Here is a 17,306-nt window from a genome sequence, read left to right as displayed (position 1 = left end):
CTAGAAACATTTTTTATACATATTTAACCATTTTTAAATATATGATGAATACCTTTTCATACACATTATATTTTTTATAGTTTGGTACAACAAACATTTTTCTATACACATTTAACATTTTTAAAATGCTTCATTGATATTTTAAAATTATTGATAATAAAATTCAAATGCTTGAATTTTTTTGTAAAATGCATGAACGAAATTTTTCATACACATTGTATATATTTCCCGCATATATGAGAAATATTTTTCCATGTGCATTTAATTTTTTTTCAAATGATTGGTTAAAAGTTTTCAAAACCTTTATGTAAATTGATTTTCTAATATATATAATTGGAATATTTTCAATTATAAACAAAAAACATGGAAAGAAACAGAGGCAGTGGCGTCCCGCACACTGGGCTAGCCTGGCATGGCGCTTGCTTCAGAACCCCTCATATAAAACAAGCGAGAATAGCATTTTCTATACACATATGTTAACCCGGAAACTCCTATTGGCCGCTCAATGCGGCAAACTGCCGGTGCTTCGCACAGGGCGAGCGACCGAGCGATGCTTTTGGCCGGCCCCACTGACGTACATAGCTTACGAACTGCCCAACCCCGTTTTGTGAATCTTCTAGAAGGTTCCATGAACCAGTTTTTTCTCTTTTATTGGTTTTCCACTTTTTATCACTTTTCTGTTTCTGTTTCTTTTCTTTTTTTCGTTTACTATTTCTCTTTCATTTTTTGTTTTTTGTTTCCTTTTCTTTTTCAAGTTTATCTTTCCTTTTCAGAACATCTTCGTAGTTTTACAAAATGTTTAGGATTTCTTTTCTATTTGTCTTTCTTTTCTTCTCTTTTTCAGAAAAAACGAAAATTTTAAATTTTGTCCGTGTTTCCAAAAAATGTTCTCAAAATTCAAAAAAATTCTCGTTACACAAAAAAGTTCAAAAATTTGAAATTCAGAAAATGTACCGGATTTCAATTTTTTGTTCACATATTCAAAAAATGTTCGCGCTTCCAAATTTGTTCGGGATTTTACAAAAGTGTTCTCCTTTCAAAATTTCTTCTCAAGATTGAAATTCTTTTTGTGCTTTCAAAAATTGTTCGCGCATCCAAATTTTTTCAGGATGTTTCAAAATTGTTCTCCGTTTCAAAATTTGGTCTCAAGATTCAGAAAATGTTTGTGCTTTCAAAAATAGTTCGCACTTTCAAATTTGTTCTCAAGATTCAAAAATCGTTCGTGCTTTAAAAAATTGTTCACAAATTTCAAAAATGTTCATGTTTTCAAAAAATGTTTGGGTTTTTAATTCTGTTCTGTTTTTGAAAAAAGTGTTCGCAAATTCGAATATTGTTCTGGTATTTTTTTCTCAAAAAGAATTTGTGCTCGAATTTTGAAAAATTATTTTGGATCAGCGCTGGCGTTTTGTTCTTAAGGTCTTGCGCGGCGTTATCACCAGCGAATGTTCATATCTGAAGTGGTATTATCGCGTTGCCTTTTGTACGAGATCCTGTGTTCGATCCACGGCTAGTGTGCCTTTTTGTAGCGATAGTACACGATCGCTGCTTGTCTGTACCTCATGGCCGGCCCAGCTGTAGATACCCCTCCCTCTGCGTTCGGGCGACAGACTGCCGCAGAAAGCAGCACATAGGAGAGCAACTAGTCAACGACCGCTCCTTCGGAAGCCTTGTAACGCGTCATTTAATGCGCTTCCAGCCATTCGCCATATGTAGCGTTCTGGACGCTCCTTTGGATTTTGTTTTTTTTTTATTTTTCCGCACGCAGTTTTGGCTTTTTAAACTTTTTTTTGGTTTTTTCAACATTTTGGTTTTCCACCGGTCTTTCTTAGATTTTCGATCAAAAAAATTCATTTTTTCACAAAAAACCGTGTTCTTTTTTTTCCTTTCGCGAAAGTCACCGTTTTGCTTTCGCGAGAGTCACGGTCGTGCCTCTCAGAAACGAAAAAAACGCATTTTCTGTTTTTTTTTCCTTTCGCGAGAGTCACGGTTTTGCTTTCGCGAGAGTCACGGCCGTGCCTCTCGGAAACGAAAAAAACGTGTTATCTGTATTTTTTTTCCTTTCGCGAGAGTCATGGTTTTGCTTCCTGAGAAGCACGATTGTGCTTTAGCGAGAGTCACGGGTGTGCCTCTCGTAAACGGGAAAAAACACATTTTTTGTTTATTTTTTCTTTTTGCGAGAGTCATGGTTTTTGTTTCCGCGAGAGGCAAGTTTGTGCTTTCGCGAGAGTCACGGCTGTGCCTCTCGAAAACGGGAAAAACGCATTTTCTATTTTTTTTCTTTCACGAGAGTCACGTTTTTGCTTCCGCGAGAGACACGTTGTGCTTTCGCAAGAGTCACGGCAGTCCCTCCTCGGAGACGGAAAAAAACGTGTTTTCTCTTTTTCTCTGCGAGAATCACGGTTTTGCTTCCACGAGAGGCACGGTTGTGATTTCGTGAGAGGCACGGGAGTGCCTCTTTCGAAAAGGGAAAAAACCCGTGCTCCCTGTCCGGTTTTTTCGTCTGATTTTTTCGTGAAAAAAAGTTCGTCAAAACCTATCAACATGGAATATAGTTTGAAAGATCTCGACGCGAGGAATCCAACGATGAAAGCGGTTCGAGATTTGGACTCACGGTTTGAGAGATAAAACATTTTTAATAAACGGATCTACGAAAAAAGGAAAAACTCCCAGGTTGCGATAAGTGGCACACAAGTGGTGTGTTGCATATGCGTCACCTGTCGCAGCCTGAAGAGTTGAAGTGATCTTTGCAACAAGTACTCCTCAACTAATGATTTCGGGCACATAGGCATGGCGCTTGCTTCAGAACCCCTCATATACAACACGTTAACATATTCGGCCCGTGCAAACAATGGGTCAGCCCAAATAAGTCAAGCCCGGTTTGGGGAATGTTCTAGAATCTTCCCAAACCTATTTTTTCATTCTATTATTGTTATTTATTTCAGAGTTTTTCTTCCTTTCTTTTTATTTTTTCTTTAACTTTTCTCTGTTTTTCTTTCACTTTATTATTTCTTTTCTTTCTTTTTTTCCAAATTTCACAGATATTTTTTGAAATCAAGGATTCTCTTTTTTCAAGTCCGTGAACATTTTTTTGAAATTCAAACATTTCACCAAATCAGGGTGAACATTTTTTAGTTCAAATTTTCTTAATCAATTTTAAAAAGAGTTCATCATTTCTTTGAATTTGCGTACATTCTTTAAATCCATCATGATTAATTTAGAAATTCCAGTCCATTCTTTCCAAATCGTAAACATTTTTTGAATTCACAAATATTTTTTAAAATTGCATTTTTTGGAACTTGTGAACAAGTTTTGTGCGTAGGCGACAATTTATTGGAATTCGTGAACGAATTTTGAAATTCTAAAACATTTTTTTCACAATTTTTTTGAATTCGTGATTTTGTATTGAATTTGCAAACTTTTTCTGAATTTTATGGTTAATTTAAAAAAATGTGAACAAGCTTTGACATTTGCCCGAAAATTTAATCATTTTGAACATATGTCTAAATATTCATGATTTAGTTTTGAAATTGTTTACTTATTTGAATACATGATCATTTGTTTTGAAATCAAAAATATTTTTTGAATCGGCGGACATTTTTTCAATTGATGAATATTTTACCAATACATGAATGTTTTATTGAAATCATGAACACTTTTTAGAAAAAACGAATAATTTATAATTTATGGAACATTTTAGAAAATTCAGTTCTTTTGGAAATTGGATTTTTTGAAATTCCAAATTATTTTAAGGAGAGAAACTAAAAAAGTAAAAGAGCAAAAAGCAAAATAATAACCCCGCTCATGGGCCAGCCCAATAGGGGCGCGCGGGAGTGGAGGGAGTGCGCGCTGGCATCTTGGCCAGCGCGTCACACGCCATATAGCAGGTCTCGTAGGAGCAAATTGCACCAATGGTACACAAACTTGTCCCCGATGCTCACTTTAGTCGACATTCTCGCATCTCCGAAAAGCGGCTACATCAACTTGTTAATCGCGCTCAGTTTAGTACAAAAACAGCTACGTGGCACGCTGACTCAGCTGAGGCTGGTATGGGCGGGAATCGTTTTTGCAAAAACAACCCTGGCCGGCACGTGAGCGGCACGTGTGGATGCAAGGCGGCGTCATATTTGCAGAGAGGAACCCGCTTTCTCATTTGGAAGTCCGGCTGTTCATCTCTCTCCCATGCTCATATCCCCTGTTTCCGGTCTAACAGAGGGTGGGTGACGGCGACACCCAGTCCGGCCATCGTCGGCATAGATGCCACCCGTGCTTCGAGATCGCGGCGGAGACCCTCCTGACTACGGTATGTGCTCGTTCCCAATGTTTTTTCTGCTGCAATTTGATGGAAATAAGCACGGCGGCGGTTAGGGTTTTAGGGGGAGTTAGATGGATGAAATTACTAATTGAGAGACTAAATTTTTCCATGGTTTTTAGGTGGTAGTATCAGATCTGCTTTCCCTTTGACATTTAGTTAGCCACGAACATAGAGTAGTATATGACAATGTTTGAGAAGATAAGATGCCAATTAATGAATAGGATATACACAAAAATGAAAGAAGCAATTAACAAATGGACTGGGATATTGTGCCCTAAAATTGCAAAGAAACTTCAGAAATCAGTGGATTTTGCAAAATCTTGTACTGCTTACCCTTCTGGCAGTAAGGTCTTTCAGGTAATGGGCCATGACCACACATACAGAGTTGAGCTAGGCACATGTACTTGCACATGCAAAAGATGGCAACTAACCGAGATCCCCTGTTCCCATGGAGTTGCTGCAGCAAAGCATGAGAGGATCAAGCTGGAGACAATGGTTGATGATTGCTACAGCCTTAAATTCTATGTGAAAGCATATGGTCATAGCATTTGGCATGTGAGAGACAAGAAGTTCTGGAAGAAAACCAATAACATCCATGTTCATGCACCAGCAGTAAAAGTAAAGAAAGGCAGGAAGCAGAAGAACAGGAGACTGGCCCCAAAAGAAATTGAGGATGGTACAAGACTGAGAAGACATGGAACCGTCATTCATTGCGGTCATTGTGGTGTGCTGGGGCACAACAGAGGAGGTTGTCCTGATCTTCAACCAAATGGTAAAAGAAAAAGAGTTGCAGAAGAGGATGAATTTACTGTAGATGATGTCCAGGTTTGTACCACTGCCATCTTTTTATGTTTCCATTGCTCACTTCGTTTTCCATTGCTAACTGTTTGTTTCTAGTACATAAATGTTGAAGCAACTGAAGGTGACATTGCAAACAATCCAGTAAATGTGGATGAAGATACTCTTCTGTCAAACATGATGGATCAAGTAAATCACCTTCATAATTGTCGACTTGAATTTCCATCAGATATCCATTTTTAATATGTATTTGATCATTCTTCATAATTGCAGTTTGAAGCAAGGAGAAGATGTGAGATACAACATCATCCTATGCCTCAGGAGTCACAATTTGTTGCTGCCCATAGAGAACAATTGCCAGAACAAAGGAGAGTAACCACTGCAACAGCTAGAGGAATGTCACTTGGACTTAGAAGGGGTAAATCAACTAGGGGTGGAAACACAGGAAATGCAAGTTCTCAAGCAATAGGGAGAGGAGCTACTCCTATTGGGAGAGGTGCAGTTTCAGATAGGGGAAGGGAAGCTAGTACTGTTGGGAGAGGTGCAGTTTCAGATAGGGGAAGGGGAAGAGGAGCTACTCCTATTGGGAGAGGTTTCTTGTCAAACAAGGGAAGAGGATCTACAGGAAGGGGGAGAGGCTACACCAACACAGCCCTTTGGAATCTGTGCTTTGGCAGGGGAGGCTACACTCACCAACAACATGTCCAGGATGAACATGGTGGCACCCAGCAGTCCCAGGTCATTGATTAGGTTAGTTTGATGTGTGAAGCACACCTTTTGTAATATGCATCAGTCCCATTTTGGTTTCAAGCAGATCTTGTTAAGATCATTGTGCCAGACAAGTGTAAATGATCTTAAAAAGATCAGTTTTCATGCCAGGATGTGTAAACCTATTTATCACTGTTGGAAACTTAATGCCAAAAGTCTGAACCTGTTTATTATTGTCAATATTTCAGTTTAATGTCATGGTCATGTTTATTTCTGTCAAAATGATGAGTTCATTACTGTCAACATTTCAGTTTAATGTCATGATCATGTTTATTTCTGTCGGAATACAAATTTATGCCAAAATGCAAGTTTGTGTCAAAATAATCATGTAATGATCATAGCTCAGTTTATTTCTGTCAAAATGCAAGTCAATTGCTGTCAAATATAACTGAACTAGACAGGAGCATTGCATTACTTCCAAACTTGACTAGTCTGCACAACTGACAGTACACTTAGAGATTACATTCTGAAACCCATTGCATACATGACAACAACAAAAAACACTACAAAAGCATAATAAAGCTCCTTCCTGTCCCTCCTCTTAAGTTCTTCCTTGTGCATCTTATTCCTTATCTTCTTCTCAAATTCTAACTTCTGGATCTTTCTCTCCATATCTTTCTCCTTTTTCAGTAGCTGCATCTTCTCACTTGCAAGATCAGTGATAACTACTCTAGCCCTTTCAGTCCAGTCTTTGTCCAACCATTTCATATAACCACATGCTCTATGGTCCTGTAGTCATTTCAAATTTCATCATATTAACATTTTTAAATAACAACAAGTTTCAGATTCAAAAATACTGAAATTACCTCATATGGGCAACCAAGAAACCTTCTGCCCATGTCCTGAATATCACTGCACACACGCCGAGCATGTGTTTTCCAGTGACCACAAGTCTCTTTTGAATTCGTCTCCAAACCATTGAATTCAGGATCAAATTTGTAGCTAGGCATCTTATGCATCGTCGCATCATCCTCCTAAAATAGTTTCAGTGCAAATGACTAGCTCAAATCCCACTGGAAGACAAGAAATGCAACTGACTAGCTACTGAGTGGGAAAAAAATCAATTTGTACCTTCACAATGTCGCCCCAGTAGGCAATCACAGTCACCTTCCACTCGTCGTCATCGAGCGCTCCATTGCCGGCCACCGGCTGACCTGACCTGGCCACTGCTTCTTTGCCGCCAGCCATCACCGCTGCTAACCCCCGACAGCTCGATGCCGACGCCTCTCCGCCGTCATGAGCAGCCGCCGTTGCTGGCCCGATGGACGACACGACGCCGTCACCCAGAAATCGCCGGCCTAGGGTTTGAGAGAGAGTGAGGCACGGGAGAGATGGGGAATTGTGATCTTCAACTGGTCTCAGAGGGGCTACGTGCAAATATAGCAATGTGCAAATATAATAGGGGGGGTTAGAAAAATACCTGCTGACTTAGCTTGCTAGTTGTTGTCCTGTAAGTTGTTTTTGTACTAAACTGAGCGCGATTAACAAGTTGATGTAGCCGCTTTTCGGAGATGCGAGAATGTGGACTAAAGTGAGCATCGGGGACAAGTTTGTGTACCATTGGTGCAATTTGCTCGTCTGAACCCCCCCACCCCCAAATAAAAGAAACGAGATATAGAATCGTCCGCTTCAGGCACTGGGAGAGCAAAATGCGGTTACACTCGCCAAAACAGCACCCACGGCACATGTGGTCGCTTCGATAAACAGTTGACCAATCAACTGTTAACTTTTGGGGGAAAAGAAAAAATGAGTAATCCAAATTTTTGTTTGAAAAATTATGGAAATTCAAAAAAGTTAACGAGTTAAAAAAATTGAAAAAAGTTCATGGATTTTGTGGAAAAAATCATGGATTTGAAAAACGTTCATCTAGGCTGAAACAAAAGTTCATGGATTTTTAAGAAAAAGTGCACAAATTCGAATAAAATTCAAGGATTTTGAAAAAAAGTCCATCAATTTTGAAAAAGTTCATCTTTTTTGAAGAAAAAGCGTCACAGATTTCAGAAAATAAGTTTATGAATTTTAAGAAAAGTTTGCAGATTTTTAGACAAAAGTTCATCAGTTTTGAAAAAAAAATCACCGATTTCAAAGAAAAAGTTCACGAATTTTGAAAAAACTAGCGAATTTGATAAAGTTCAACATTTTTTAAGGAAAGGGTTCACAAAATTGAAAAAAGTTCATGCATTTGAAAAAATATCTCGGTTTGAAAAAGTTCACCAATTTAAAAAAATGATTTTGGATTTTGAAAAAAAACATGAATTTTAATAGTTTTCAAATCCAATTTTTTCACAATTTTGATATAAAAATAAAAATAATTAAATAAGTAATAAAAAGGAAAAAGTAAAAAATAGAAGAAAAACTGAACAAAACCGGACCAAAAAACAAACAAGAAAATAGAAAAATCGGTCAGAAGCTTATAGAAGCTTCCCAAAACTGGCTGGGCTCAAACTGCGCGCACGAACGTGGAACAGGTAACTAGGCGTGCAACAAACATTGCGAACTAGAAAAAAAGGAGAGTTAATGGGCCGAGCCCATGGGGGAGGGGGATGTGAATCGGTTTGCGCAAAGACCTACAACCGGTGCAATAAGCGCGGTGTAGGGTTTGTGTGACTCATATCTACATTCGTGTTAACCTCGGAGAACTTTTATGATCTCTACATTTGGCTCATTGTGGTATGAAGAGCTAAACCCTATGAGATGCAACAGGCTGAAAGGCAAAGCTGGTAAAACCATGAATGAACTTGCCGTTGAGGGGAGGTGAGGATGTTGACTCACTTGTTTGTTTTCTAATAATCCTATTTTGGTTTGCACCAGGTGAACTGACATCTTCCATGTGCTTGGTATTTTTGTATACTCATGAGTGCGTTTCACAATAAATAAGCTCATACTACTGACAATGATATATATTGATGCGGAGATATGCATATGCCTAATTGCATTTTTTGAGCTAATGATTTTGTAAATGTGGTTACCAATGGGAAGTGCCCCAGTTTTACTCACATGACACACATTGTGAAGGCATTTTTTATTGGGTTGATAAACATGTATGGAAATCATTCTAAATACTGTCAATGGCAAACACTGTGTCTTTCATCGACTTATGTATATTACTGCCATAGTGCTATATGTTTTTCATGTCAATGACATTTGGGATGTTATACATAGGTCATCATATACACATCATATTTTATTTGCATTTTGGATTTGTGATCCTAAAATCTTAAGCAACTCAAGGACCCACAGAGAGAGTTGGGGATTTTATTGTTTTCATATTTGAATTTTCTCAAATATTGAAAAGTGAATCACTTTGGTTTTAATTATTTTTCTCTTCGAAAATATTTCATATCAAAATATATGAGAGGGGACAATATGACTTCTCCAAAACAAAAGAAATATGGGAGGAAAAATGTTAAAATCAAATAAATAATTTTATTTGGATTTTATTGCTATTTGGTTTGCATTAGAAAATATGCATTTTTGAAAATTACATTTTAGGCCAACAAAATGTTCACTTTGTTCTAAATATTTTATTTAGATGGCAAAAATTGTTTTTGGCATTTTTAGATTTTTATTTTTATTTATTTAGGATTTATCTGCGGAACCTTATTTAAAAAAACCGACCTTGGGCCGTGCCCGAGCCGGACTCTGTCCGTGCTTAGGCCTTATAAGCCGCTGAGGCTTGCCCGAGCCGCTAGCCCGCCCGCGCCCCCGAACCCTAGCGCCGCCCCACCGCCGCCCGCTGCCGCCGCCGTCGACCGCCACCGCGGATCTCGCCGGATCCGTCGCCGTCCTTTTTTTTCGATTAGGTAAAAACCGATTTGTTTTGTTTTAAAAACCCTAGATTTGTTTTTCGGTTTTTATTCAGTTTATTTATTTAGCGGACATTCGTCCGTTCGTTCGTTTTAACGAACGTTGTTCGCCGGTTAGGTTCAGATAGCGAACATTCGTTTGTTATTCTTTTCTTTTTATTTTTATTTTCGTCCAGGGACGTATCCACGATTATTTTTATCGTAGATTAGCCCCTGAACTTCAAACCCTCCCTGTTTCTAAACCGTTTGTCCAAATCAAGTGAAACCAATGCAAAAATCTTCATCTTGAACCCCTCTTTCTGTTTAATCAACTTGAACAAGGTTTTGACAATTTAAAATTTGGTTTCAAGCAGATTTGAATTCAAAGTTCTTTTGACCGTAGTTTTAGTACCGTAGCTCCGATTCGATTGATTCTTTTTGCAAATCGTATCTCTTCAGTTGAACTTTCAGATTTGATCTTCTTATTTGAGTTTTACCCGTGAATCTTTTCTTGATTGCTTATGTATGCTATTGTTTGTTTGCGATAGTATTCCCGGAGTGTGTAGCGTGCTACTACGAGTCTCTAGGTTTTGCGGATCATCAGCAGTCAAGTAACACTTTGATCATACCCTTTATTACCCAGTTTTTATGCATTAGCTCAAACCCTCAAACATTGCATGAGTAGGATCCTTAACATGTGGGTTTTCGGAAGTAGATGATGAGGTAGAACCTATCGTCCTTTTTATTATCAAACCCTTGGGAGTTACTTCTACGTTATGCTTGTATTGCCATGCTATGCTCGTAGACGTGGATTGGATTTGAGTGATCCATGAAAGATGTGAGATTGTTAATTAATGGTTAACTTAAGGTGGCTACTTAAATACACACCTGGGTGAATTGGTTGTGGGCACCTGGAGAATCCAGTGTTGTCCCAGGATATCCCGGAGTACCCGTGTGATTATCCTATGGTTCGCCACCCAGGCTCAAAGGGATCATAAGATTATTCATGCTAGAAACTTCTGTGTGCAGCCACAAGCCATTATGGGCTCTGGCATAGTTGAGTATGTTGCATGACCTCTTTTAGTGGTGGTCTAGCAGATGTAGGGGAAAGTAGGTGTAACTGTCCACCCAGAGTAAAAGAGTTAATGCCTCTGAAAGACTGTGTCTCGGTCATCCGTTTCTCAAACACCATGTAGTGCGAGAAATCCAACGGAGGAGATCGAGTCTTGTGGGGAAAAGTGCGCAAACCTCTGCAGAGTGTACAAGCTAATCATGGTTAGCCGTGTCCCCGGTTATGGACATCTTGAGTATCTGGTTCTTGGATTATCATGTTGATCTCATCACTCTAAATTAATTTGTTGGGTTGTTAATACTGCTTAATTGGGATTGAGTTGGAGGAACCTTCTCAATGTTTAACAACTACCATGATAGTTAAACAAATTATATTCCTTTGTTGTAGGGAAAAATTGGCTTTTCGCAAAACACTGTAACCATAGAGCCTCCACCAGCCATATATGCATGTAGTGATAGCTTTTGGTCTGTTCATTACTCTACTGTGTTATGTTGCCAGCATATTCCATGTGCTGACCCGTTTTTGGGCTGCAACGTATCATGTTGCAGACTTTTCGGATGAAGAGTAAGGTGCGCTAGGTCGTTGTCGTGCACTCAGCTATGTCGTTGGAGTTGATGGACTCACTTTATCTTCCAAGCCTTTCACTGTTATCGTAATTAGATGGCCTTAAGCCATATTTATTGTAATAAGTTCTATTTTGAGACATTCGATGTAATAAGTGTGTGATTGCAATTCTGTTATAAATCCGTCAAAGTACTGTGTGTGTTAGCATTACCGATCCAAGGATGACACTTATACACAGAGATCTGGCCGCCTGAGGTTAGGTTGCTACAAGATGGTATCAGAGCACACGCTGAACGTAGGACACGACCACTAAGATGAGCCATAGGTCACGCTTCTCTACTCATTTCTGACTTCTCTCCATCTTCTACTCTATAGGATGGCGGACACAAGGAACAAGTTTGCACAACCGGATGAAGACACACCTTTTGGACGACACTTGAAGGAAGTCACTAGGTACCTGAACATCGGAATACCAAGCTTCACCGGGACCTACACCGCCACATTACCAGAAGAGGAGCGTTGGATGATTCGAGTTCATGTTCCAGGAAGGACATTCACGCCAGTCACTGAGCTCATAGAGTTTTCCTTTGATGCACCAACCTGGAGTCTAGGAAAGAGCATGGCAGCCCACATCGCCATAGGACGCATCGGCGAAGTTTATCACAAGGATCTTAAGGACACTATCTACCAGATATGTGGGCGCCGAGATGAGCAATGGGAGATGATCAGCACCAGGAAGGACAGGTCCATTGCAGCTTACATCCAGGAGTTAAACCAGCACATTCGTCGCTAAGAGAACCAGATGTGCGCAAGTATGATAGATCTGAAGAAGGTGATGACCCGGAACATGGAGCTAGAAGAAGAACTCAAGTCTACACGTGACGGATACGAGGAGGAAATCGCAATACTAGTGTAGATGAATGACGACCTGACAAGGAAGCTAGGAGTATTCATGGGAGACCCTGCGCTAGGAGGAGATGACGACCAACCCAAGGACTACATCATCACCGACGACACCGACTCCGACCCCGACAGTAGTGATGATGATTATGAAGATGAAGCTGGAGCGGATATCATGGAGTCTTCCACCGATCAAAATTTCTAGTAGACCACCATATTATTAGTAGTATTTCCCCCATGTATATATTAGTAGTCTGAGCACTGTAACGGTAGTTAGATCGATTGTATGCCCTTGTTTGAATTGATTTGGTGTGATATGAATGTGTTTGTCTCATGTGCATATGGGTAGTGTTTTCTCACTATACCTCATTCTATTCTAATATCTTTCCTCTAAACCCATCAGATGCCTCCGAGACGTGACCCCGGATTTGCTTTCCCACCGGAGCTCACCCAGTTGATCCAACAACAGAATACCCTGATGCAGTTGCTAGTTCAGAACCAAGGCAACAACAACAACAATAACAACAACCCACCGCCACCACTTCCAGTTGACAACTTAGCCCATTTTCTAAGGTTACAGCCGCCGGTGTTTTCCAGTAGCACTGAGCCAATAGTTGCAGATGACTGGCTACACATGATTGGAAGGGATTTGACCACCGCAGGTTACACAGATGCTGAGAAAGTGCGTTTTGCCGCACACCAATTGGATGAACCTTCAGCCTCATGGTGGGAGAATTACACAGCCACTTTCCCTATAGCCAATGTCACTTGGGAGCAGTTTCAGCAAGCATTCCGCACTGCTCATGTCTCAACTGGAGCTATGAGCATGAAAAAGCGTGAGTTTCGCAACTTGCACCAAAGAAACCATACTGTGGGGCAGTACGTGGAAGAGTCTAGCAAGTTAGCCCTCTATGCCCCAGATGATGTGGCCACAGATGCCGCTAAGCAGGAGAAGTCTATGGAAGGGCTGAATGATGAGATGAGTATGCAGTTAATGGTGGCAACATTTAACAACTACCAGGATTTTGGTAGACAAGGCTCTTATGATTGAAGGGAAGCAACAATAGATTGAGAGCCGCAAAAGGAAGAATGGACAAGGGAAGTACAATTCAGGAGCTCAGCAGAAGCCTCGTTTTACCCCGAACTTGGGAGGATATGCCCACAACCATGGAGTACATACCCACAATGGAGGAAGTTCGCATAACCACAGTGGCCCCAAGAATGGTAATGGGAGTGGAGCAGGCAGCAGTCAGAACCGTTCTAACCCAGCCACGCCCGCCAAGAATGATTTATGTCACATTACTTGTTTCAAATGCGGGAAGACTAGACACTACGCCACCGAGTGTTCTGAAGCAAATAATGGAAATGGCAATGGGAACACTGGGAAGAAGCCCAACCCTTTCAATAGGGGACAGGTGAACCACGTGAACGTGGAGGAGGTTGAAGAGCAGCCCGATGCAGTAATAGGTAAGTTTTTGTTTAAGTCATTTACTGCAATCGTTCTTTTTGATACTGGTGCATCGCATTCATACATTTCAAGGGGATTTGTGGATAAGTATAAATTTCTCACCAAAGTTCTTAGGACACCTATGTTAGTAAGCTCGCCAGGAGCAGAGTTTATGGCAACCCAAGGATGTTTTCAGATGCCATTAACCATAGGTAGGCATGTTTTCCCCTCAGACCTAGTAATTCTGGAGTAACAAGGATTGGATGTGATACTAGGCATGGATTGGATATCGATGTATGGGGGAAACATCAATTGCGCTAGTAAGTCAATTATGCTCACCACCCCGGAGGGGAAAAGGATTAAGTATGTATCCAGACATGTGCCAAGGAGGACCCAAGTAAATTCCCTCTCAGGAGTTGTTCAGGAGGAAGTGCCTGTAGTGAAGGATTACCCGGATGTATTTCCAAAGGAACTACCAGGCATGCCACCAGATCGAGACATTGAGTTTTTGATAGAGTTATTGCCAGGCACCGGATCAATATCGAAGAGACCATACCGGATGCCCGCTAATGATCTGGAGGAGATTAAGAAATAGATTAAGGAGTTATTGGAGAAAGGTTACATTCAACGAAGTTCGTCACCATGGGGAGCCCCAGTGCTCTTGGTTGAGAAGAAGGATAAATCTTTGAGAATGGTTGTTGATTATCGTGCATTGAATGAAGTAACGATCAAGAACAAGTACCCACTGCCGATGATCAATGATTTGTTTGACTAGCTGCAAGGAGCTAAAGTATTTTCCAAGATCAATCTTCGATCAGGATACCACCAGCTGAAGATCCGAGAACAGGATATACCTAAAAGAGCCTTCAACACAAGGTACGGGTTATATGAGTACACGGTTATGTTGTTTGGATTGACTAATGCCCCTGCCTATTTCATGAGTATGATGAATAAGGTGTTCATGGAGTTCTTGGATAAGTTTGTTGTGGTGTTCATTGATGATATTTTGGTGTACTCGAAGAATGAAGAGGAACACAAGGAGCATTTGCGTTTAGTTCTCGAGAAACTCAGGGAACAACAGTTATATGCCAAGTTCAGCAAAAGTGAGTTTTGGTTGAAGGAAGTTGGATTACTTGGACATGTTATATCAGGAGAAGGTATAGCAGTAGACCGTACTAAGGTTTAGTCAGTCATTGAGTGGTTGGCACCCACCTCAGTTGGAGAGATCCGCAGTTTTCTTGGACTCGCGGGATACTACCGGAGATTCATTGAGAATTTCTTTAAGATTGCGAAGCCCATGACGGAGTTGTTGAAGAAGGATACCAAGTTCAAATGGATAGATTAATGTGAGGCAAGTTTTTAGGAGCTGAAGAAACGTTTGGTTACAGCCCCAGTGCTGATTTTGCTAGATATACGCAAGGATTTCCAAGTGTATTGCGACGCATCTCGCTTAGGACTTGGAGGCGTAATTATGCAAGACGGAAGAGTTGTTTCATATGCCTTACGATAGCTTCGACCGCATGAGTTGAATTATGCCACACATGATTTGGAGTTAGCAGCCGTAGTGCATGCGCTCAAGACTTGGAGACATTTTCTTATGGGGAATCGTTGTGATGTGTACACGGATCATAAGAGTTTGAATTATATTTTCACACAGAAGGAGCTGAATCTCAAGCAAAGGAGATGGTTGGAGATTATAAAGGATTATGATATGAAGCTGCACTATCATCCAGGCAAGGCCAATGTCGTAGCAGACGCTTTGAGCCGGAAGAGGTATGCCAATACCCTCATAAGCGGAGGATTACCAAAGGAGTTAGCCGAAGATCTCAGGGAGCTTCATTTGGAGATAGTCCCTAGAGGTTTTGTCGCAGCATTAGAGGTACAGTCGACTTATTGGGAAAGATTCGAGAGGCTCAGAAGGATGATAAGGAAATTGCTGAGATGAAGGAGAAGCTGAGCAAAGGAAAAGCCGAGGGTTTTCGTGAGGATGAGCACGCCACCTTGCGGTTTGAGGACCGTGTTTATGTGCCCAATAATGCAGAGATCAGGAAATTGATACTTCAGGAAACTCATGACTCGCCATACTCGATACACCCCGGAAACACCAAGATTTATGTGGATTTGAAGGAGCATTTCTGGTGGATTGGTATGAAGAAGGATATTGCCGAGTATGTAGCCGTATGTGATGTATGTCAGAAAGTGAAGACAGAACATCAGAAGCTAGCAGGATTACTGCAGCCTATGCCGATACCCGAATGGAAGTGGGACAAGCTTGGCATGGATCTTATCACCGGATTACCCAGGACCCGATCGGGATATGATTCTATCTAGGTAGTAGTGGATCGTCTGACCGAAGTAGCCCACTTTATCCCAGTGAAAAACACTTATACGAGTGCGAAGTTGGCCAAGATATATATGACTAGGATCGTATGTCTGCATTGAGTTCCGAGGACCATTGTATCAGATAGAGGAACACAGTTCACTTCAAAGTTTTGGCACCAGTTGCACCAGACTTTGGGAACCAGGCTAGAGTTCAGTACAACCTTTCATCCACAGACGGATGGACAGACCGAGAGAGTCAATCAGATTTTGGAGGACATGTTGAGAGCTTGTGTGCCAGATTATGGATCTAGTTGGGACGATAATTTGCCTTACACAGAGTTCTCATACAACAACAGCTACCAAGCCAGTTTGAAGATGGCACCCTTCGAAGCCTTGTATGGAAGGAGGTGTAGGACAACATTAATGTGGGATGAAGTTGGAGACCGTCATTTGTTTGGACCCGATTTAATCAAAGAGTCAGAAGAGAAGGTTAAATTGATTTGGGATAGACTGAAGGTAGCTCAGTCCAGGTAGAGAGTTATGCAGACTCAAAACGCAAGGAGGTAGTCTATGAAATCGGAGACAGAGCATATCTTCGTGTGTCACCTCTGCAAGGAGTTAAACGATTTGGAGTTAAGGGAAATTTAGCCCCAAGATTTGTAGGACCACATCGAGTTTTGGAACGTATGGGAGGAGTAGCCTACAAGTTGGAGTTACCCGAAGGACTGTCAGGAGTTCATGATGTGTTTCACGTTTCCCAGTTGAAGAAGTGCCACACAAAGATGGCCAATATTCCTATGAGAGACACGGTGCCCCTGGAAGCAATTCAGTTGGATAGTGATTTGACCTATGAGGAGAAACTAGTCAAGATTCCCGAGTTTGCCAGCCGAGTTACCCGCAGCAAGGTTATCAAGTTTTGCAAAGTTTAGTGGAGCCACCATACTGAGGATGAAGCCACCCGGGAACGAGAGGATGATCTACGAAAAGACCACCCATACCTATTTTCTAGCCAACCCGAATCTCGAGAACGAGATTCACCTTAAGGGGGTAGGTTTGTAACATCCCAAATTTCTAATTTGGAATGTTATACACAGGTCATCATATGCATATCATATTTTATTTGCATTTTGGCTTTGTGATCCTAAAATCTTAAGCAACTCAAGGACCCACGGAGAGAGTTGGGGATTTTATTGTTTTCATATTTGAATTTTCTCAAATATTGAAAAGTGGATCACTTTCCTTTTAATTATTTTTCTCTCCGAAAATATTTCAATATCAAAATATATGAGAGGGGATAATATGACTTCTCCAAAACAAAAGAAATATGGGAGGAAAAAT

This window comes from Triticum dicoccoides, chromosome 7A, assembly GCF_002162155.2.
Source record: "Triticum dicoccoides isolate Atlit2015 ecotype Zavitan chromosome 7A, WEW_v2.0, whole genome shotgun sequence".
In the NCBI taxonomy this organism is placed as follows: domain Eukaryota; kingdom Viridiplantae; phylum Streptophyta; class Magnoliopsida; order Poales; family Poaceae; genus Triticum; species Triticum dicoccoides.
Note: the sequence above shows the minus strand (reverse complement) of the source record.